Here is a 24,657-nt window from a genome sequence, read left to right on the forward strand (position 1 = left end):
GGCTGAAAATGTGTTGCTGGTTAAAGCACAGCAGGTTAGGCAGCATCCAAGGAACAGGAAATTCGACGTTTCGGGCCAGAGCCCTTCATCAGGAATGAGGAGAGGGTGCCAGGCAGGCTAAGATAAAAGGTAGGGAGGAGGGACTTGGGGGAGGGGCGATGGAGATGTGATAGGTGGAAGGAGGTCAAGGTGAGGGTGATAGGCCGGAGTGGGGTGGGGGCGGAGAGGTCAGGAAGAAGATTGCAGGTTAGGAGGGCGGTGCTGAGTTGAGGGAACTGACTGAGACAAGGTGGGGAGTGGGGAAATGAGGAAACTGGAGAAATCTGAGTTCATTCCTTGTGGTTGGAGGGTTCCCAGGCGGAAGATGAGGCGCTCTTCCTCCAACCGTCGTGTTGTTATGTTCTGCCGATGGAGGAGTCCAAGGACCTGCATGTCCTCGGTGGAGTGGGAGGGAGAGTTAAAGTTTTGAGCCACGGCTTGGTTGGGTTGGTTGGTCCGGGCGTCCCAGAGGTGTTCCCTGAAGCGTTCCGCAAGTAGGCGGCCCGTCTCCCTAATATAGAGGAGACCACATCGGGTGCAGCGGATGCAATAGATGATGTGTGTGGAGGTGCAGGTGAATTTGTGGCGGATATGGAAGGATCCCTTGGGGCCTTGGCTCTCCAAATATGTATTGGAGGAGGTGTGGGCGCAAGTTTTACATTTCCTGCGGTTGCAGGGGAAGGTGCCGGGAGTGGAGGTTGGGTTGGTGGGGGGTGTGGGCCTGACGAGGGAGTCACGGAGGGAGTGGTCTTTGCGGAACGCTGATAGGGGAGGGGAGGGAAATATATCCCTGGTGGTGGGGTCCGTTTGGAGGTGGCGGAAATGACGGCGGATGATACACTGTATACGGAGTTTGGTGGGGTGGTAGGTGAGAACCAGTGGGGTTCTGTCTTGGTGGCGGTTGGAGGAGCGGGGCTCAAGGGCGGAGGAGCGGGAAGTGGAGGAGATGCAGTGGAGGGCATCGTCGATCACGTCTGGGGGGAATCTGCGGTCCTTGAAGAAGGAGGCCATCTGGGCTGTACGGTGTTGGAATTGGTCCTCCTGGGAGCAGATGTGGCGGAGATGAAGGAATTGGGAATATGGGATGGCGTTTTTACAGGGGGCAGGGTGGGAGGAGGTGTAGTCCAGGTAGCTGTGGGAGTCAATCGGTTTATAGTAGATGTCTGTGTTGATTCGGTCGCCCGAGATAGAAATGGAAAGGTCTAGGAAGGGGAGGGAGGTGTCTGAGACAGTTCAGGTGAATTTGAGGTCGGGATGGAAGGTGTTGGTAAAGTTGATGAACTGTTCAACATCCTCGTGGGAGCACGAGGCAGCGCCGATACAGTCATCGATGTAGCGGAGGAAAAGGTGGGGGGTGGTGCCAGTGTAGTTGCGGAAGATGGACTGTTCCACATATCCTACGAAGAGACAGGCATGGCTGGGGCCCATGCGGGTGCCCATGGCAACTCATTTCCGCCACCTCCAAACGGACCCCACCACCAGGGATATATTTCCCTCCCCTCCCCTATCAGTGTTCCGCAAAGACCACTCCCTCCGATGCTTCAGGCAGGATAGAGAGGGAAGTAAAAGTGATGTAGGAGTTGCATTACTGGTCTGAGAGGATATCACAACTGTGCTGAAGGAGGGCACAATGGAGGACTTGAGCAGTGAGAAAATATGGGCAGAGTGCAGAAATCGGAAGGGTGCGGTAACAATGTTGGGGCTGTACCACAGGTCTCCCAACAACAAGCATGAAATAGAGGTGCAAATATGTAATCGGAATACGGAAAGATGGAGGAGTAACAAGGTGGTGGTGATACACGATTTTAATTTTCCCAACATTGACTGGGATTCACCAAGTGTTAGATGGAGCAGAATTTGTAAGGAGCATCCAGGAGAGATTTCGAAAGCAATATGTAAATAGTCCAACTCAGGAAGGGACCATACTGAAGTTGAGGAATTAACCCAGCCAGGTGGTTGAAGTTTCAGTAAGAGACTACTTTGGGATTAGCGGCCACAATACCATAAGTTTTAGAATACTCATGGACAAAGATGAGTTGCCTTAAAGGAAGAATGCTAAATTAGGAAAGGCCAACTATACCAAACTTCAGCAGGAATTGGGGGAATGTAGATTAAGAACAGCTGTTTGAAGGGAAATACATATTTGAAACGTGGGATACTTTTAAAGAGAGGTCGATTAGAGTGCAAGACAGACATGTCTCTGTGAACATGAGAAATAGAAATGGCAAGATCAGATAACCATGGATGACAGGTCAAATTGTGAGACTAGCTAAGAGGGAAAAGGAAGAAAACATAAGGTCTGGACGACCCAAAACAGACAAAGTTTTGGAAGAATATTGCGAAAATAGGACCAATCTGAAACAAGGAATTAAGAAGGCTAAAATGGGTCATGAAATATCTTTAGCAAACAGGGTTAAGGAAAATCCCAAAGCCTTTTATTCAGCATTAAGGAGCAAGAGGGTAACTAGAGAAAGGGTTGGCTGACTCATGGACAAAGGAGGAAAGTTGTGCATGGAGTCAGAGAAAATGGGTGAATGTCCTTTTTAAAATATGAAGTTATTGAAAAAAGATTTTACTGTTTTAAAAAAGGAAAAGAAATTATAAAAATACAGAAGAACCAATGATGTCACAGTATTATACTATAGTAATATTAACAATAAACTACCTATTACTCTACAGGATACAATTGTCTCATATTTACTTAACTCAAATTAAAATAAACTTGAAATAAATAAAATAGATACAATTGTCTTGTATTTACGGGTGAGATTCTTAATGAGTACTTTGAATCAGTAATCACCGAGGATAGGGACATGACGGATGTTGAGGTTAGGGATAGATGTTTGATTATATTCGGTCAAGACAGCATAAGGAGGGATGAAGTGTTGGGTATTCTAAAAGGCATTAAGGTGGACAAGTCCCCAGGTCCAGATGGGATCTATCCCAGGTTCCTGATAGAAGTGTGAGAGGAATTAGCTGGGGCCTTAAAAGATATCTTTGCAGCATCCTTGAACATGGGTGATGTCCCAGAGAACTGGATAATTGCTAACGTTGTCCCCCTGTTTAAGAAGTTTAAGGTAATCCAGATAATTAAAGATCGGTGAGCTTGACATCAGTGCTAGGGAAGCTGCTGAAGAAGATGCTGAGGGATAGGATCTATTGCCATTTAGAAGAAAATGAGCTTGTCAGTAATAAGCAACATGGTTTTGTGCCGGGAAGGTCATGTCTTACCAACTAAATAGAATTCTTTGATGAAGTGACGAAGTTGATTGATGAGGGAAGGGCTGTAGATGTCGTATACATGGACTGCAGTGAGGTGTTTGATAAGGTTCCCCATGGTATGCTGATGGAGAAAATGAAGTCGCATGGAGTACAGGAGACAGAGTAGTAGTAGAAGGGAATTTCTCAAAATGGTACCAGTGACCAGTGGTGTTCCACAGAGATTAGTGTTGGAACCACTGTTGTTAGTGATATACATAAATGAGGTATAGGTGGTCTGGTTAGCATGTTTGCAGATGACACTAAGACTAGTGGAGTAGCAGATCTGATGGGGATTGTCAGAGAATGCAGCAGAATATAGATAGGAGAGTTGGGCAAAGAAATGGCAGATGGAGTTCAGTCCAAGCAAATGCGAGGTGATGCATTTTGTAAGATCTAATTCAAGAGCAAACTATACAGTAAATGGAAAAGCCCTGGTGAAAATTGATGTACAGAGAGATCTGGGTGTTCAGGTCCATTGTACTCTGAAGGTGGCAACTCAGGTCGAAAGAGTGGTCATATCGCATGCTTTCCTTCATTGAACGGAATATTGAGCACAAGAGTTGGCAGGTCATGATACAGTTGTATAAGACTGATTTGGCACATTTGGAATACTGCGTACTGTTCTGGTCACCACATTACCAAAAGGATGTGAATGCTTTGGAGAGGGTGCTGAGGAGGTTCACCAGAATGGTGCTTGGTATGGAAGGCACTAGCTATGAAGAGAGGTTGAATAGATTAGGATTATTTTAATTAGAAGGATGGAGGTTGAGGGGGGACCTGATTGAGGTCAACAAAATCATGAGAGCTTTTGGATATAGGTTTGCTCGCTGAGTTGGAAGGTTCATTTCCAGACGTTTCGTTACCCTACTAGGTAACATCTTCAGTGGGCCTCAAACGAAGCAATGCTGAAAATTCCTGCTTTCTATTTATACCTTTAGGTTTCTTTGGGTTGGTGATGTTGTTTTCTGTAGTGAAGTCACTTCCTGTTCCTTTTCTCAGGGGATGGTAGATGGGGTCTAACTTCAATGTGTTTGTTGATAGAGTTCTGGTTGGAATGCCATACTTCTAAGAATTCTCGTGCGTGTCTTTGTTTGGCTTGTCCTAGGATGGATGTGTTGTCCCAATACAGACCCTATACAGACAACCAGCAAAACAAATGCCACTTACAAAATACCATGCAAGGACTGTAGCAAACACTACATTGGACAAACAGGCAGAAAACTAGCCACCAGGATACATGAACACCAACTAGCCACAAAAAGACAGGACCCTCTCTCACTAGTACCCTCACATTTGGATGAGGAAGGACACCACTTTGACTGAGACAACGCAGTTTTTCCAGATTAAATAGTAATTTAGTGTCACTTGTATTTATGAAAATACAGTGAGATGTGTATAAGTTGCCACAATTCAGCACCATTTTATTTACAGAAGTTATAAAAAGAGGTAATTGAGACAAGGTTAGGACAAAGTTTATCTTTTGTTTCTCCACGGCATCTGGGTTTCTGTGAGTGGCTATGGGATGTTGCTGCCGAAGCTGCCCCTGAAACCACCAAAGCATGGATTTCTGGACTGGGCACACCACTCTGCCACTGCTGAAGCTTTCAACGAAGGCACTGCATTGCCACCACACCAAGAAGGGACAGACTCGACCCACCACTTTAGTCACTGCCCAAAGCCACAACGAAAGAAGCTGAAAATGCTGCAATGCCATAGGAGGAATGGATCAGACTCACTGACAATGAAGTGTCCGACGAGCCTGTGGCCATTATGGTCATGAGGAATGGACATTTGGATCTACCACTCTGCTGCCTCCGCAGTAGGCCCTTACAACTGCCTTTCTCCACTATAGCCACTGAAAAGAACAAAATGTTTACTTTGGTACTGAAGAGAAGTGAAGAAACAAAACAAACAAAACAAAGACACAAAGCACAATGTGGCCATCAGGTGTGCAGGAGCGGGAGTGTATGGGCACAGAGCCTCAACATTGTCTACTCTGCCACCACTACCATTTTGAACACTTAGTGGCCTCATTATGAATCTTTGCTGAACTCCAAGAATGACAAGTGCATTCTTCACAATGGGGATACTGCATTAACAGTTACCAAGGTTTCTTCAATTCAAGTTCCACTGAGTATGTTTGATTGATATTTTTAGATAAGTTAAGGGAAAATATTTTTCTGATGTCACCAATCCTGATTAAATTGTTTCTTTTTAGGGAAAAGAGAGGCCATGGAATGATTTTAACGCAACAATAAGAATTTTTAAAATGGGCATGATGGAATGGTAGCAATTTTAGGTAGGTTCGCAGAAAGGTAGTGGATAAATGAGACTTGATGTTGAATTTTGGATAAGCTTATGTTAATGAAAGAGAAGATACAGCCTGGCATGAAAGGGTTGGAACTATTGTTGTGATGGTTTTCACGATTATTATTAGGGAATTAGGATTCTAAAGTGGAAGAAAAATGGACAATAGTTTTCAGATTTGTGAATAGTTGATTTTTTTTGGAAGATTAGAAAGTAAATTTGAACATTGAGTTTAAAAAACAGCTTTTATAGAATCATAGTTATATAACACGGAAACAGGCTATTTGGTCTAATTTGTCGATGCCAACCAGATATCCTAAACTAACCTAGTCCCATTTGCCAGCATTTGGCCAAATCCCTCTAAGTTCTTCTTATTCATATACCCATCCAGACGCCATGTAAATATTTGTAATTGTATCCACCATCTCCTTCAGCAGCTCATATCATACACACACCACCCTCAGCATGAAAACATTGTCCCTCGGGTTCCTTTAAAATCTTTCTTCTCTCACCTTAAGCCTACGCACTCTAGTTTTGGACTCCTCTAAACCTTTGCCATTCACCCTATCCATGCCCATAAAACCATTTATGATTTTATAAACCTCAATAAGATCATCCTCCAGCCTCCAACACTTCAGGAAAAAAAAACCCTGGCCTTTCCAGCCTTACCCGATAGCTCCAACTCTTCAATCCTGGTAACATCCTTGTGAATCTTAAGTGATGGAGGCTGGTACAATTAAAATATTTGAAAAGCATCTGGCTGAGTGTATGAACAGTAAGGGTTTAGAGAGACATGGGTCAAATGCTGACAAATGGAACGAGGTTAATTTAGGATAGCTGGTCGGCATGGACGGGTTGAACCGAGGGATCTGCTTCCGTGCTGTAGATCTCCGTTGCTCTAAACAAAATAAAAAAAGTTTCTAAACCTTTCCAAATTTAACAACATCTTTCCTATAGCAGAGAGACCAGAATTGAACACCGTATTCCAAAAGTGGCCTCACAAATGTTCACTACAGCTGAAAAATGTTGTCCCAACTCCTGTACTTAATACACTGACCAATGAAGGCAAGCGTGCCAAATGCCATCTTCACTATCTGTGACTCCACTTTCAAGGAACTATGCACCTACACCCCTAAGTCTCTTTGTTTGCCAATACTCCCCAGGGCCCTACTGTTAAGTATATAGGCCCTGCCTTAAAAATCATACATCTCTCTCTCTTTTTTCTTCTCTCTCTCTCTCCAAATCATTATCTAAATTAAACTCCATTTACCACTCCTTGGCCCATTAACCCATTTTCTAAAAAGTCCTGTGATTTTAGTTAAATGACTAGCAAGGCATCTGGGGAGAGAATTGATAAAATGTTTGTTAACTTAAAGTTTTACAACCCAGAGAGAGAAAGACACAGACGGATAGACAGGGAGGATATCATAAACAAGTTAGAGAGAAGAAATTCACAACAGCAGAAGTGTTGATGGTATCAATCTTCAAAACAAGGGAGAAAGTGAGGACTGCAGATGCTGGAGATCAAAGTCGATCAATGTGGTGCTGGAAAAGCACGGCTGGTCAGGCAGCATCCGAGGAGCAGGAGAATCAATGTTTCAAGCATAAGCACTTCATCAGAAATGAGCTTCATTAGCTGATGAAGAGCTTATGTTCAAAACATTGATTCTCCTGCTCCTTGGATACAGCCTGACCAGCTATGCTTTTCCAGCACCATACTACTCGCCTCAATCTTCAAAATAATCAGGGCTGAGGAGAAGTCCTGAGTTGCTTAGAAGAAATCTCCAGAGTCAGAAAGCACTCAGCTGTCAGGGGAAAAAAAACATCTTTGAAGGCTGTTTAAGACATACATTTAAGGAATGTATGTTAAGCAGTAATAGTGAACTGAGTTATCAGCTTGCTTAAAGGTCTTGGGGACAGACATTAATTGAAGAAAAAGGCATTGAGTAAATGCGCAAAAAATTGCCCAAAACTAAAACGAACTATGCCAACTGAGCAAGAAGATTTAGCATGGAGACACTGATGATTGTTCACTGAGTTTTGAGTGTCTAGAAAATTTTTGCTAGGCTAAAAGGGATAAATTTTTCTTTCTGCTATTTTAAAGGGTTATTTTCAAAAGTTCTGCCTTGTGTAATAAACTCTTATATATTCTTTTGTTAAATGTACATTGGCAGAAGTTAAGAGTTGTGAACTTGTTCAAGGACTGACCTCCACAACTCACAAAAAGCAAAAAAAAACTTATGATCTATCAAGCCACGTCTCATTTGAGGATCTGACTTGTCCAGTGTTGGCATGAACTGAGATCATAGTTAGAGTCATAGAGATGTATGACATGGAAAGAGACCCTTCGGTCCAATGCGTCTATGCCGACCAGAAATCCCAACCCAATCTAGTCCCACCTGCCAGCAATCACCATATCCCTCCAAACCCTTCCTATTCATATACCCATCCAAATGCCTTTTAAATGTTGCAATTGTACCAGCCTCCACCACTTCCTCTGGCAGCTCATTCCATACACATACTACTCTCTACATGAAAACGTTGCCCCTTAGGTCTCTCTTATATCTTTTCCCCTCTCACCCTAAACTTATGCCCTCTAACTCTGGACTCCCCCAGCCCAGGGAACAGTCTTTGTCTATTTATCCGATCCATGCCCCTCATAATTTTGTAAACTTCGATAAGATCATTGTCTGGCACTGTGTGATATGAATATTACTTGCCATTGTCTAAGCCTGGTTATTAACCAGGTCTTTCTGCATATGATGTGGATTGCTTCAGAATGAAGAGCCATGAATGATACTGACAATCATCAGTGAATATCCACACTTTTCATTTATGATGGAAGGAAGGTTAATGCTTAAGCTGCTCAAGTTGAGTGGCCTAAGACAATACCTCGAGGAAACTGCATTTGATGTCCCAGGAATGAAATGAATGATTTCCATCAACCATAACTATCTTCCTTGTGTTAGGTGTGACTTTAACTAGTGGAGGTATTTTCCCCCAATTCCTATTGGCTCCAGTTTTGCTAATTTTCTCAAGATTTGATGCAGTCCTTTATCAAATGCTTCTCAAACACATCACTCTGACCTTGTCTCTGGGGTTGAACACTTTTATCCATGAGGGACTAAGGCTGTAATGAGATCAAGAGCTGAGTTATCCTGGTTGAAGCCAAACTGAATGAACAGGTTATTACTGACCAAGTACTGAACCAATAGCTGAAGAAGCCTTCAGTCACTTTGCTGATGATTAACAGAGTCAAGAATGTGGCGTTGGAAAAGCACAGCAGGTTAAGCAGCATCTGAGGACCAAGAAAAATTGACGTTTTGGGCAAAAGCCCTTTATAAGGAATGAGGCTAAGAGCCTCGGGGTTGGAAAGATAAATGGGAGGGGTGTTGAGGTGGGGGGAAAGTAGATGAGAGTGCAATAGGTGGATGGAGGTGGGGCTAATGATAGGTCGATAGGAGGGTGGACTGGATAGGTGGGAAGGAAGATGGACAGGTGGGAAAGGATATTAGGGTGGTGCTGAGGCTCCCAGTCTCATTCCTGATGAAAGGGTTTTTACCCGAAACGTTGATTTTTTTCTGCTCCCCAGATGCTGCCTGACCGTGCTTTTCCAGCACCACACTCTCAACTTTAATCTGCAGTCTTCACATTTGCTTTGATGGTTAAGAGACTGATGGGATGTTGGTTTTGATTTGTCCTGCTTTTTGTGGATTGGACAACCTAGATGATTTACCGCATTGTTGTCTAGATGCCAGTGTTGTAATTCTACTTGTCTAGCAACAGAGTTAACTCCGGAGCTCATTTCAGTATCATTGCTGGTCTGTTGTCAGGATGTTTAGCCTTTCAGTACCTTCAGCTGTTTCTCAATATCACATGGACAGAATCAAACTGTTTGAAGATTGGCAGGTGTGATGCTGGGGACTTCAGGAGAAGACTAGATGGATCATTCACTCGGCAGTATTGCTGAAGATGGTTCCAAGTGCATAATCCTGTCTTTTACACCAAAGTGCTGGGTTCCCTGTCTTTGAGGAGAAAGTGAGGACTGCAGATGCTGGAGATCAGGGTCAAAAGTGTGGTGCTAGAAAGGTACAGCTGGTCAGGCTGCATTTGATGAACAGGAGAGTCAAGCGTGAGCTCTTAATCAGGAACACTTTTTGACTCCCCATCTTCGAATTTGGTGATATTTGTGCACCCTCCTTCTCCAAATGCACTAGCAGGAGACTGATTATTTTATGGAGGTGAATCTAAACTATCTAGCCATTAGGGAAGTATGGGATTAGAATCTTAAATTCAGGTTGGAAAAGAACACTCAGGTTGCTGGTTCAGATTCAAAAAGTGGCCAGGAGAAAGGGTGGAATTAACAGCTCAAGAATGGAGTTTGTATTGTGTTTTTATTTTGTTTAGCTAGAATGAACACTGTGCATAAAATGACATGTTGTCAGCATTTCTACTGGTCTGTATGCTTTTGAAGTTTCACTTCATATTGTTGTAAAACAAAAGTATTCTTGTTTATCATGGAAGTCAATTTGTGTAAAAGCTCCTCTCTGTTGTACTCACAAAATTCTGATAATGGGAAGTGATGAATTTTTTTTTAGTATTCAGTTATAATTTCCTGGTTTGACTCACAAATACAGAAAAATCCGGTTAAGTTTAACATGTCACAGCAAGCAGAAGCAATGCTGTTTCGTAAGCTTGAGGAGTTATTTTGGCTGTCTAGATGGCCACAAGCTTTTCAGTTTTTTTCTCAGTATTGTTTAGTGACTGCTGGTTTTTTGACTTTTTGATCAGTGATATTTCATATAGAATGTTTACTTTTAAATATGTTTTGTGACAAAGATATAGTAGGAAATACTTTCATCTGACTTTATGGTTATTCATACAAATGTGATGAGAGCAAGATTAATTTATGCATTTTTTGGATCATTTCTGGCCCAGCCCTTTAAGTTGGCGAGTCTACTACTGTTGCAGGCAAGGAGTTCCTCGCCCTTACTCCTCCTTGAGTAAAGAACCTATCTTTGACATCTGTCCTATATCTATCATTCCTTCAGATTAAAGCTATGTCCCCTCCATCACCATCTGAGGAAAAAGGCTCTCACTGTCTATCCAATCTAATCCTCTAACATCTTTATGTTTCTGGTAAGTCACCTTTTAACCTTCTTCTCTCTAATGAAAACAGCCTCAAATCCATCAGCCTTTCCTCATAAGACCTTCCCTCCATACCAGGCAACATCCTGGTAAATCTCTTCTGCACCCTTTCCAATGCTTCACATCCTTCCTAATAATGTGGCGACCAGAACTGTATGCAATATTCCAAGTGTGGCCGCACTAGAGTTTTGTACAGCTGCAACATGACCTCATGGCTCTGAAACTCAATCCTTCTACCAATAAAACCTAACACAACGTACACTTCCTTACAACCCTATCAACCTGGGTGGCAACTTTCAGGGATCTGTGCACATGAACACTGAGATCTCTCTGCTCATTTACACTACCAAGAATCTTACCATTAGCCCAGTACTCTGTATTCCTGTTACTCCTTCCAAAGTGAATCATCTCTCACATTTCCACATTAAACTCCATTTGCCAACACTCAGTCTAGCTCTGTAGCTTATCTATGTCTCTCTGTAACCTGCAGGATCCTTTAGCACTATCCACAACTCCACTGACTTTAGTATCAGGGAGGTAAAAACAATGACTGCAGATGCTAGAAACTGGATTCTGGATTAGTGATGCTGGAAGAGCACAGCAGTTCAAGCAGCATCCAAGGAGCAGCGAAATCAACGTTACTCACCCATCCTTCTACGATCTCACCCAGGTCATTTATGAAAACAGATCCTTGTGGTACACCACTAGTAACTGAACTCCAGGATCAACATTTCCCATCAGCTACCACCCTCTGTCTTCTTACAGATCTAAACTGCTAAATCTCCCTCAATCCCATGCCTCTGTATTTTCTGCAATAACTTTCCATGGGGAACCGTATCAAACGCTTTACTGAAATCCATATACACCACATCAACCGCTTTACCCTTATCCAATTGTTTGGTCACCTTCTCAAAGAACTGTTGATGAACATATCCCATCTCACTGCTTTTCTATAAGTCGGTTAAAATCAGATTTTTGATAAATGCACAAGAATTTAGGGAAAATGTTCACAATTGAAATTAGATTATTGGAGCATAGTAACCTGAAAGGTAAGAGTAAAACAATACCACAACAAATGCCAGTTATGGCAAAAAATGCTCCAAAGAAAAGTAACAGACAAGAATGGATGCTGTCAAGAACTGAAGTGTTATTTAAAGGAGTATTTTGATAGAGGAGCTGGAGAGATGACATGATTATGTTGGAAGTGACTGTACAGTGTGAGAGGAAGGAATGTGCAAGGGCTAATGGGGAAAGAGTAAAGAGGAAAGGAGGAGTGAGAACATGAGTAGGGTGTGTAAGGGATGTGAGCATGAGTTTGGAATGCCAGGTTCACTATTCTCTGATAGAAGAAATTCCCTGTTATTTCTGTTTTAAATGTGCAACTCCTTATTTTGAGATTTAAGCCTTATTGACCTGGACTCTATTGTAAGGGTAATAACCTATCCACATCTATTCTATCAAATCACCTAATAATTGTACATGTTTCAATAAGGTTTTCTGATTCTTCTAAATTCCTATGAGTACAGACCATTGTGAATTTTTGTACTTTTCTTCATGTGTCTATGCACTCCTGAAGAAATGTCTATTGTGGGCTGGATTATAAAAGCTGCTCAAAATTAGAGCAGGTTGAGCCTACGATTTCATGTTGCAGGAGATCATGCCATTTGGCACCACATCCTGACATTAAATATCATTGAGAACGCTGGGTCTAAGTCAGATTAACTATGGTGGGAACTTAATTGAGGGCACATTGAATTAATTACAGACCCCTTTGTAAGTGCCAACTGGGATTTTCAATTTATAATGTGAGCAAGGGATTTAATCTGGACCATGGCAGCAATGACACAAAACTAGGCAGGATGATAAATTGCAATAAGGAAGTAAGAACTTTACAAATGGATACAGCTAGGTTAGAAGATTGGACCAAAATGTGCCAGATTGAGTTGAATGTGGATAAGTGTAAGGTCATGCATTTTGGTCAGAAAAATGGGAAGGCAACCCGTTATCTACATGGGGAGAGACTTTGGGTGCTGCGATACAGAGAGATCTGGGTGTCCTCGTTTATGACTCACAGAAAGTTAACATGCATGTACAGCAGATAATAAAGAAAGCAAATGGAATTTTGGCTTTATAGCTAAACGAATAAAATATAAAGGTAAGGAAGTATTCTTGCAACTATACAAGGCATTGGTGAGACCGCACCTGGTATATTGTGCACAGTTTTGGTCCCCTTATTTGAGGAAAGATGTAGTTGTATTGGAGGCTGTTCAGAAGAGATTCATTAGATTGATCCCAGAGATGAGGGATTTGTTGTATGATGAGAGATTGAACAGTTTAGGCCTATGCACTCTGGTATTTAGAAGAATGAGTGGAGATCAAATTGAGATATTAAAGATGATAAAGGGTATAGATAAAATAGAGATGGAACAACTGCTTCCTCTTGTGAGGCATTCTGTGGTGAGAGGTCATAATCTTAGGATAAGGGATAGCAAATTTAAAACAGAGTCGAGGAGTAACTACTTCTCCCAAAGGGTTGTGAATCTGTGGAATTTACTACCCCAAAGTGTGGTGGATGCTGTGATAGTGAGTAACTTTGAGGAGGAGTTAAACAGATTTTAAATGAGTTGAAGTGTTATTTGGAGAAGGCAGGAAAATGGGGGTGAGGAGCATATCAGCCATGATCGAATGGTGGAGCAGACTCGATGCACCAAATGGCCTAATTCTGCTCCTATATCTTATGAACTTAGAACTTATAATCCCATAGGAAAATGGAGAGGAAGAATGGAAAAAAGGATGGGAATCTGTTTATTCTTGTGCTGCTAGACATCAAGACATACCTTGTCTTAGATCTGAAGGGCAGTACAGCCTATGTAAAGGCATTTTACTCCACCTTTCTCTTTCCTGATCTGATTTGCCACAAATCAACTCGGGGGATGCCAAAAAGCTCGATGCTCCTTTGAGCTCAAAGGAGTTGATTAGTACTCTTAACTAGCTCCCCAAAAATAAATCCCCACAGTAGGACATGCTGACCATAGGATTCTTCAGTGTATTCTGGGATGTTCTGGGCAATGACCCTGCAATTCTGGGAAGAATATATCACAACTGGAGAGATGTCATCTCTTAGCACAGGGCAATAATTACTCTACCCAAAGGAGGAGATTGTTAGAAAACTGGCAGCTGGTCTTCATCCTCAGCATGGATTGTAAAGACCTTGTCATGTTATTGTTTTCCTGCCTTGACTGGAACACTTGATTCACCCAAAATGGTCCAATACAGCCCAGGCTGGAATATTATAATATCACTATACCATAATGATAAATCTGGTATTGGACATATTTGAGCTTTCCCAGAGGACTTATCTGTCTAAAGTCTTTCTCTCTCTTGATCAGAAAATAACATTTGACAGGGTAGTTCGTGAATACTTACACTGGAGTTTGCAAGCTTTGGGTTTCAGGATACATGTTGTCATCCAGATGTGACTTCTGTACACTACCACAGCATTTGTAGTGAAAGTTAATGGGCTCCTGATGATACCTTTTTGCTTTGCGAGAGGTGTTCAGCAGAGCTGCATTGAGCCATTTCTGCAACATGATTGTTCTGGGTATTCCCTTTCAGGGATCAGAAATCAACTTATTGCCGTAGTGTTTGCCAGCTGGTCACTTCAGTTCCTTCCCTGTCTTTTGTAACAAACGTACATAGAAAACATTCAGAATTTTTCTGCGACAAAACAAAAGCTTAGGACACTACCTAGAGATCCTGCTTAGAGATAGCTCATCAGGTGCTGGTGTGCCTTTGCACCCAGCTAGTGATTTTCTACCTCCAGTATTGAGCCTACTCCAAGTTGGTGCATGCTGGTGATGTATTTCCTCTATCAGGTGCCTCAATTATTATATACTGTTTCACTTCATGGAATTGGCAAATCCTGGGATGTTCTTCCAAGAATTGCCTTCTTTTAACTGGATTCTAGATTAGAGTGGTGTTGGAAAAGCACAGCAGTTCATGCAGCATCCGAGGAGCAGGAAAATCAATGTTTTGGGCAAAAGCCCTTCATCAGGAATAGAGGCAGAGTGCCTGCAGGGTGGAGAGATAAATGAGAGGAGGGTGGGGTAGGGAGAAAGTAGCATAGAGTACAATAGGTGAATGGGGGTGGGGATGGAGTGATAGGTCAGAGAGGAGGATAGGGGAAGGTAGCAAATCAACCACACCGATCAACCAACACTGCCATGTGGCCCAACATTTCAACTCCCCCTCCCACTCAGCCGAGGACATGGGGGTCCTGGGCCTCCTTCACCGCCACACTTTCACCACCCGACGCCTGGAGGAAGAACGCCTCATCTTCCGCCTCGGAACACGTGGGCGGCACGGTGGCACAGTGGTTAGCACTGCTGTCTCACAGCACCTGAGACCCGGGTTCAATTCCCGACTCAGGCGACTGACTGTGTGGAGTTTGCACGTTCTCCCCGTGTCTGCATGGGTTTCCTCCGGGTGCTCCGGTTTCCTCCCACAGTCCAAAGATGTGCGGGTCAGGTGAATTGGCCATGCTAAATTGCCCGTAGTGGTAGGGGGTAAGGGGTAAATGTATGGGTGGGTTGCGCTTCGGCGGGTCGGTGTGGACTTGTTGGGCCGAAGGGCCTCTTTCCACACTGTAAGTAATCTAATCTAATCTAATCTAATATTCTCAGAACACTTCAACCTCAGGGCATTAATGTGGACTTCACCAGTTTCCTCATTTCCCCTTTCACCCCAGTTCCAAACTTCCAGCTCAGCACTGTCCCCATGACTTGTCCTACCTGCCTATGTTCTTTTCCACCTATCCACTCCACCCTCCTCTGTGACCTATCACCTTCATCCCCACCCCCATTCACCCATTGTACTCTTTGCTACCTTCCTCTCTATCCTATCACCTTCATCCCCTCCCCCATTCACCTATTGTACTCCATGCTACTTTCTCCCCACCCCCACCCTCCTCTCATTTATCTCTCCACCCTGCAGGCACTCTGCCTCTATTCCTGATGAAGGGCTTTTGCCCGAAATGTCGATTTCCTGTTCCTATGATGCTGCCTGAACTGCTGTGTTTTTCCAGCACCACTCTAATCTAGAATGTAGTTTCCAGCATCTGCAGTCCTTGTTTTTACCTTGGTCTTTTAGCTGGATCTGATCAAGTTTTGGGCCAAAGTTGGCCTGTGCAGGACTTCTTTCTCTAAGGTGGGTGGTGGGTATCTGTAAGGGTGCTGTTCACTAGGAAATGGATCTTCCATCATCTGGGTTTTAGATGGCTAGCAGAGGAATGAGCTTAGAATCATAGAGTCATACAGCACAGAAAAGGCCCTTCAGCCCATCTAAACTACCACTAAAGACATGCTCAGCCCAATTTCTTGCACTTGCCGGTTTTTCGAATGTTACAATATTTCAGGTGTTCATCCAAATATTTTCTTTTTAAATTTGTAAGGTTTTTGGCCTCCACAACCTTCCCCGGCAATACGTTCAGATTCTCACTACCTTCTGAGTGAAAAAGGTTTTTCGAGTGAAAAAGGTTTTTCTCAAATCCCCTCTGAATCTTTTGCCCTTTACCCTAAAACTATGCCTCCTCGTCAGTAACCTCTCAACCAGGGGGAACAGCTGTTTCCTACTCACCTTATCCATACCCCTCATTCAGTTTGGGATGTGAAATGACCGGACCTAGGAATGTTTTGGATAGTGGAAGCGTGAGCTGAATGACATAGAATAACTAGACAATTAGGCATCTGTCAGTGTGGTGCTGGAAAAGCACAGCAGGTCAGACAGCATCCAAGGAGCAGGAAAATCGACATTTCGGGCAAAAGCCCTTCGCAGTCCTCCCTTTCGCCTAGGCATCTATCAGTGTCCAGTTTATAACCACAGCTATCCATTGCTTCATGACTATGGTACTAAGTCCCAAGAAAGCGGGCGGCACGGTGGTACAGTGGTTAGCACTGCTGCCTCACAGCGCCTGAGACCCGGGTTCAATTCCCGACTCAGGCGACTGACTGTGTGGAGTTTGCACGTTCTCCCCGTGTCTGCGTGGGTTTCCTCCGGGTGCTCCGGTTTCCTCCCACAGTCCAAAGATGTGCGGGTCAGGTGAATTGGCCATGCTAAATTGCCCGTAGTGTTAGGTAAGGGGTAAATGTAGGGGTATGGGTGGGTTGCGCTTCGGCGGGTCGGTGTGGACTTGTTGGGCCGAAGGGCCTGTTTCCACACTGTAAGTAATCTAATCTAAAAAAAAAGCACAGGGTATCGAAGCAGCTGAAGTGTTTGGTGCACTTTCACAGTAACAGATCATTTTCGTACAGAATTCAGATCCTACATCCCACAGATTGAGCGATCGTGAGGAAATTCCCTTTGTATAATTTAAAATGGGGCAGAGGTGTTCCTGCATGGGCTACTATTGTATATTTTCTACTTCCTCACCTCCATCCATTATTTGGATAAGGCTTTTGCATAGTGTCTGACCTTCTTGCACTTTTGTACTCTATGCTACTTTCTCCCAACCCTCACCCTCCTCTCATTTATCTCTCCAACCTGCAGGCAGGCAAGGTCCCTTGTGGGGATCTCTACCAGGAAATCTTACTTCTTTCCACTGGGTATATGGGTTGGAGAATGTTGCAGGTAACAACCTTTGTAATAAATATTTAAGTGCATTCACAAATAGTTTCTATGGCCTGGAGGACCATAAAATTGTAGGAGCATAATTGGGCCATTTGGCCCATTGAATCTGCTCTGCCATTTGATCATGGCTGATATGTTTCTCAATCCCATTCTTCTGCCTTCTTCCTGTAACAATTAATCCCTTTACTAATCAAGAATCTATTTATCACCATGACCCAGCCTCAACAGTCTTCCATGGGAATGTGTTCCACAGATTCGCCACTTTCTGGCTGAAGACGTTCTTCTTCATTTCAGTTCTAAAGAGCAGTGCCTTCACTCTGAGGCTGTGGCTTTCTTTCCTCATCTGCTACTAGTGGAAATATTTTCTCCATGACTACTCAATTCACGCCTCGATATTCTGTCAGTTTCAATAAGATCTCCTCGTGCTTCTGTTGAGTATAGACCCAGAGGCCTCAACCACTTCTCATATGACCAGCCCTTCATCCCTGGGATCAATCTTGTAAGTTTCCTTTGGAACTCTTCCAAGGCTAGCATATCCTTCTTTACACATGGGCCCCAAAACTGCTCACAATATTCCAGATGCATTCTGCCTAGAGCATTTTACAGCCTCAGCAGTACATCTCTTGTATTCTAGAATACATCTTGTATTCTAGCCCTTTCAAATGAATGCTAACATTGCATTTGCCATCCTAACTGCCAACTGATCCTGCTTGTTAACTTTAAAAAAATCCGAAACTAGGACACCCAAGTCCCTCTGTGCTTCAGATTTCAGAAGCCTTTCCCCGTTTAGAAAATAGTCCATTCCTCTAATCGTGCTGCCAAAGTGCATAACCTCACACTTTCCCTCATTGTATTCCATCTGTCACTTCTTTGCACACACTCCTAGCCTGTCCAAGACCTTCTGCAGTCTCCCCACCTTTGAGTCATTTAAAAACTTTGCAAAAGGCCCTCAGTTCCTTCATCCAGATTGTTAATGTATAAAGCAAAAATTTTGTGGTTCTAACACTGACCCCTGCGGAATTCCACTAATCAACAGCTGCCATCTTGAAAAAGACCACTTTTATTTTGGTTTTCAAATACAGATCCTGTTTAGTTATTTAAAGGGCTTATTTGAAGTTTCTTGTTGCACTTTAGCTCCAAAATTCTGATCTATGGGCAATCTGTGTGGAGAGTGGCAGACAGGTTAGAGACCCTCCCCTTGGCCTGCTCCTCAGCCTGCCAAAATGGCTATCGACACATCCAGAAGGCAGGTCGGAGCAACCAACAATCTGCCTCTTTTTCGAAGTTCTGTCTGTGCTTTGATGTCTAGGAATAGTCCATCAGCATAGAGCAGGCTTTCCATAACATGTGTTCCTTGCAGAGTGCACTGTCACCTCAGGAAGTAGTATTCTAATTTCCCTTTGATAAGTTTCCTTTAAATTTTTATTAACCTTTTTGATTTTGTTTTGTTCCAGTGCACTGTGGGATCTGGTTAACCTGTTTAATTTTTTTCTCTCTGACTTCTTTGAAAAGAATAGAAAGGAAGCTTAATGTCTTGATCTTTTTGTTAGAGTGGCCACTAGGGGCAGTTTAAAATAGTTTGTAATTTTTTTTAGAATGGGAGAACATATGTGTGGAGTCAGACCTGGTAGCTCAGTTCCTGACCCAAAATTGAAAAGCTTGACCTTCTGTCCAAAATTACAAAGCACCTGTGCAGACTGAGTTTTCATATTGTCATATGCAGAATTTGTGTTTTTTAATTACCTGCGATTAAAGTTTTCTCTGCAGTTGTGGTGTGTATTTTTCATGTTTGAGTGATTTTTCAATTTAACTGACTTGAGCAGCAGGATTTATAAATTTAAAAAGTAATCAAGCACTTCCCTTGGAGATTTTAATTTGACATTTCACAAACTATCACACACATTAGTTGCAGATGATGCAAATTGTAATGATTTCACCCTCTGTCATACAGGCCTGTAGCTTCTTAAATGAATTGATGTTATAACTGGAGGATAGTTTTGTAAATGCAGGGGCTTATCAGTAAGCTCAAGGTTTATTGTAATTGAACTGTTGGCAGGTTCGCTTTCGGGGAAAGTTGAATATGGAATGGGTTGGTGGAGTGTTTTTTTTCCCCACTTTGAAAGTATAAATGTTTTGTTCCCATTTGTCATTTCCAGAATGGAATGAGTTCGTAGAATTTCTCTACATAGATGTTCCTTTTCCTTTGATTGTGACAAGGATGTTGCTAAAAACATTTTAATAAAATAATCCATGAAATAAAATCAAAAACAGAAATTGCTGGAAAAGCTCAGGTCTTGGCAGCATCCAAGAGAAATTGGAAATAATGTTTCAGTCCAATGATCCTTCCTCAGAAAAGGTTGTTTTTTTATGCAGAAGATAGGATAGTGGGAAAGAGATACTGAGTAAATGATAAGGTGGAAATAGAGCCAAGAGAAAGAAGAATTGATGGACAGACAAAGGAATTGATAATGATTAGCCTAGAAGAATGAATAGCTACTAAAAGGGACTATTAGTAGCTAATGATGGATTGTGTGTAATAGACTACATTCTGGATTAGAGCAGTTCAGGCAGCATCATAGGAACAGGAAAATCGACATTTCAGGCAAAAGCTCTTCATCAGGAATATAGGCAGAGTGTCTGAAAGGTGGAGAGATAAATGAGAGGAGGGTGGTGGTGAGGAGAAAGTAGCATAGAGTACAATAGGTGAGTGGGGGAGAGGATGAAGGTGATAGGTCAGAGAGGAGGGTGGGGGAAGGTAGCAAAGAGTACAATGGGTGAATGGGAATGGGGATGAAGGTGATAGGTCACAGAGGAGGGTGGAGTGGATAAGGTGGAAAAGAAGATAGGCAGATAGGACAAGTCATGGGGACAGTGCTGAGCTGGAAGTTTGGAACTGGGGTGAGGTGAGGAAAGGGGAAATGAGAAAACTGGTGAAGTCCACATTGATGCCCTGGGGTTGAAGTGTTCTAGAACGGAAGATGAAACATTCTTCCTCCAGGCGTCGGGTGGTGAGGGAGCGGCGGTAAAGGAGGCCCAGGACCTCCATGTCCTTGGCAGAGTGGGAGGGGGAGTTGAAATGTTGGGCCACAGGGCGGTGTGGTTGATTGGTGCGGGTGTCCCAGAGAGGTTCCCTAAAGCACTCTGCTAGGAGGCGTCCAGTATCCCCAATGTAGAGGAGACTGCATCGGGAGCAACGGACATTGATGGATGTGCAGGTAAAACTTTGATGGATGTGGAAGGCTCCTTTAGGGCCTTGGATGGAGGTAAGGGAGGAGGTGTGGGCGCAGGTTTTGCAATTCCTGCGGTGGCGGGGGAAGGTGCCAAGATGGGAGGGTGGGTTGTTGGGGGGGCGTGGACCTGACCAGGTAGTCACAGAGGGAACGGTCTTTGCAGAAGGAGGAAAGGGGTGGGGAGGGAAATATATTCCTGGTGTGGGGTCCGTTTGGAGGTGGCAGAAATGTCGGCGGATGATTTGGTTTGTACGAATGCTGGTAGGGTGGAAGGTGAGCACTAGGGGGGTTCTGTCCTTGTTACAGTTGGGGAGGTGAGATTCAAGATGGCGGCGACTCAGCAAGTCTGAGTCTACAGTGCTCCTCCCAAGACTTGGGCAAAGTGGATCACCCACCCCCACCACACTCACCAAATCATCTAAAACAGCTTTTATTTAATATAATTAGTTGTTTGGTAGTGTAAGTATTAAATTTAAATAACTGCAAATGTGTTGCTGGTCAAAGCACAGCAGGCCAGGCAGCATCTCAGGAATAGAGAATTCGACGTTTCGAGCATAAGCCCTTCATCAGGAATAAGAGAGAGAGCCAAGCAGGCTGAGATAAAAGGTAGGGAGGAGGGACTAGGGGGAGGGGCGATGGAGGTGGGATAGGTGGAAGGAGGTCAAGGTGAGGGTGATAGGCCGGAGTGGGGTGGGGGCGGAGAGGTCAGGAAGAGGATTGCAGGTTAGGAGGGCGGTGCTGAGTTGAGGGAACCGACTGAGACAAGGTGGGGGGAGGGGAAATGAGGAAGCTGGAGAAATCTGAATTCATACCTTGTGGTTGGAGGGTTCCCAGGCGGAAGATGAGGCGCTCCTCCTCCAGCCGTCGTGTAGTTGTGTTCTGCCGGTGGAGGAGTCCAAGGACCTGCATGTCCTCGGTGGAGTGGGAGGGGGAGTTAAAGTGTTGAGCCACGGGGTGATTGGGTTGGTTGGTTCGGGCGGCCCAGAGGTGTTCTCTGAAGCGTTCCGCAAGTAAGCGGCCTGTCTCACCAATATAGAGGAGGCCACATCGGGTGCAGTGGATGCAATAGATGATGTGTGTGGAGGTACAGGTGAACTTGTGGCGGATATGGAAGGATCCCTTGGGGCCTTGGAGGGAAGTGAGTGTGGAGGTGTGGGCGCAAGTTTTACATTTCCTGCGGTTGCAGGGGAAGGTGCCGGGGGTGGAGGTTGGGTTGGTGGGGGGTGTGGATCTGACAAGGGAGTCACGAAGGGAGTGGTCCTTGCGGAACGCTGATAGGGGAGGGGAGGGAAATATATCCTTGGTGGTGGGGTCCGTTTGGAGGTGGCGGAAATGGCGGCGGATAATACGTTCATTGCGCAGGTTGGTGGGGTGGTAGGTGAGAACCAGTGGGGTTCTGTCTTGGTGGCGGTTGGAGGAGCGGGGCTCAAGGGCGGAGGAGCGGGAAGTGGAGGAGATGCTGGCCTTCTTAGCGCAGTCGGTAGCGCGTTAGTCTCATAATCTGAAGATCCTGAGTTCAATCCTCAGAGAAGGCAAGTCTATGTCCTTTGCCACCTTACGCATTATCTTACTTCCCGCTCCTCCGCCCTTGCTCCACCGCATCTCCTCCACTTCCCGCTCTTCCGCCCTTGCTCCACCGCATCTCCTCCACTTCCCGCTCCTCCGCCCTTGAGCCCCGCTCCTCCAACCGCCACCAAGACAGAACCCCACTGGTTCTCACCTACCACCCCACCAACCTGCGCATACAACGTATTATCCGCTGCCATTTCCGCCACCTCCAAACGGACCCCACCACCAAGGATATATTTCCCTCCCCTCCCCTATCAGCGTTCCGCAAGGACCACTCCCTTCGTGACTCCCTTGTCAGATCCACACCCCCCACCAACCCAACCTCCACCCCCGGCACCTTCCCCTGCAACCGCAGGAAATGTAAAACTTGCGCCCACACCTCCACACTCACTTCCTCCAAGGCCCCAAGGGATCCTTCCATATCCGCCACAAGTTCACCTGTACCTCCACACACATCATCTATTGCATCCGCTGCACCCGATGTGGCCTCCTCTATATTGGTGAGACAGGCCGCTTACTTGCGGAACGCTTCAGAGAACACCTCTGGGCCGCCCGAACCAACCAACCCAATCACCCCGTGGCTCAACACTTTAACTCCCCCTCCCACTCCACCGAGGACATGCAGGTCCTTGGACTCCTCCACCGGCAGAACACAACTACACGACGGCTGGAGGAGGAGCGCCTCATCTTCCGCCTGGGAACCCTCCAACCACAAGGTATGAATTCAGATTTCTCCAGCTTCCTCATTTCCCCTCCCCCCACCTTGTCTCAGTCGGTTCCCTCAACTCAGCACCGCCCTCCTAACCTGCAATCCTCTTCCTGACCTCTCCGCCCCCACCCCACTCCGGCCTATCACCCTCACCTTGACCTCCTTCCACCTATCCCACCTCCATCGCCCCTCCCCCTAGTCCCTCCTCCCTACCTTTTATCTCAGCCTGCTTGGCTCTCTCTCTTATTCCTGATGAAGGGCTTATGCTCGAAACGTCGAATTCTCTATTCCTGAGATGCTGCCTGGCCTGCTGTGCTTTGACCAGCAACACATTTGCAGCTGTGATCTCCAGCATCTGCAGACCTCATTTTTTACTCTTAAATTTAAATAATCTAATCTCTTAGGAAAAATGACTAAAGGGAGGAGAGCCCACAGCTCTCAGCAAGCAGGAACCCCTCCCCCACCCTCTCCCTCTCCAGCTGCAGCTGAGGCGTCCATAGCCGCCCTGGGGGACTTACCGACAATAACAAGCCTTGTGGAGATGATTACCAAGCTGGACGCGAAAATCGACGCATTTATCGAGGAGTCCCGACATCGCTGGGGATCACTCTCGGCCGAGCTGCAAAAGCACGGCCGAGACATCCAGGAACTCGAGCGCCGAGTCGGAGGGCCGGAGTTAAAGGCCGCGACCTCTGAGACTGCAGCTCAATCGGCCGCGGATCAGGTCCGGGCTCTCGAGCAGCGAGTCCGGACCTTAGAGAATTACATCGACGACCTCGATAATCGAGGTCGCCGAAAAAATATTCGTTTGCTGGACCTTCCCGAACGGGAAGAGAAAGGCCAGCTCACAGCATTCCTGGAACAGTGGTTGCCACAATTTTTGGATCTGGAGGCTGGATCAGGCCAGGTGTGGGTAGAATGGGCCTACCGGGTCGCAATACGCGGGCCTGGCTCGAACCAGCGCCCACACCCGGTCCTGTTCCGGCTACAGAGCTATAGGGAGAGGCAGATACTCCTAGATGCCTCTAGAAATCTTGGAAAAGATCCCAAAGCCATGATCTATAAAGGATCCAAGATCATGTTATTTCAGGACTTCTCCCCGGCTCTGGCTCGAAGGAGGAAGGCATTTGATGAGGTGAAGAAGTGTTTAAGGGACTTAAATATTCAATACTCCTTACACTACCCAGCGACGCTATGTTTTAATCACGAAGGATCCGGGTATAATTTCAGATCTCCAGAAAAGGCTAAGGAATTTTTGGACTCTCTTAAATAAATCGTAAGAGACAATGTATGTTGGCTTGCCTTTTCCCCACTCCGATTTATATCCCCCCCACTTTTTCATTTCCTTATCTTACTGTTTATTATTATCTTGGGGGGGGGAGAGGGAATTATTTATTTGCTCTCCATTTAACGATTTTCTCCCCCCCCCCTTTAGGGTTCTTTTATTTTATTATTATATGTATGTACGTATGTATGTATGTACATATATGTGTGTATGCATTTATGTGCATATATGTATATATATAAGCTGGGGGGTTTAGTTAATGTTGGTGGGGAGAGGTGGTTACCTTATTCTATTTTACTTTTGTCTCTAGGAGCGGGGTTATTTTCCCTTGCTATTGTATATTATTATATTTAATTATAATTTGTTGAAGTTGTAATTTTATAGTTATATATGTTTATACATGGTATTAATACTACCAAATATACTCAGGTGTGGGTGGGGGTGGGGGGGGGGGGGTAGGGTGCTCACTGTTAACTCTAGCTCTG

The 24,657-nt window shown here is 44.7% G+C and overlaps 1 protein-coding gene and 1 non-coding gene across 5 annotated transcripts in view; both read left to right on the forward strand.

The window, feature by feature from the left end:
- unm_sa1614 (un-named sa1614) overlaps positions 1-24,657 on the forward strand; it is a 273,238-nt gene that overhangs the window by 24,566 nt on the left and 224,015 nt on the right. The window lies entirely within an intron of this gene.
- On the forward strand, positions 22,072-22,144 carry trnam-cau (transfer RNA methionine (anticodon CAU)). The gene has a single exon. It is a non-coding gene; the product is annotated as a tRNA-Met (tRNA).

Source organism: Hemiscyllium ocellatum, chromosome 15 (genome assembly GCF_020745735.1).
Source record: "Hemiscyllium ocellatum isolate sHemOce1 chromosome 15, sHemOce1.pat.X.cur, whole genome shotgun sequence".
Classification (NCBI taxonomy): Eukaryota; Metazoa; Chordata; class Chondrichthyes; order Orectolobiformes; family Hemiscylliidae; genus Hemiscyllium; species Hemiscyllium ocellatum.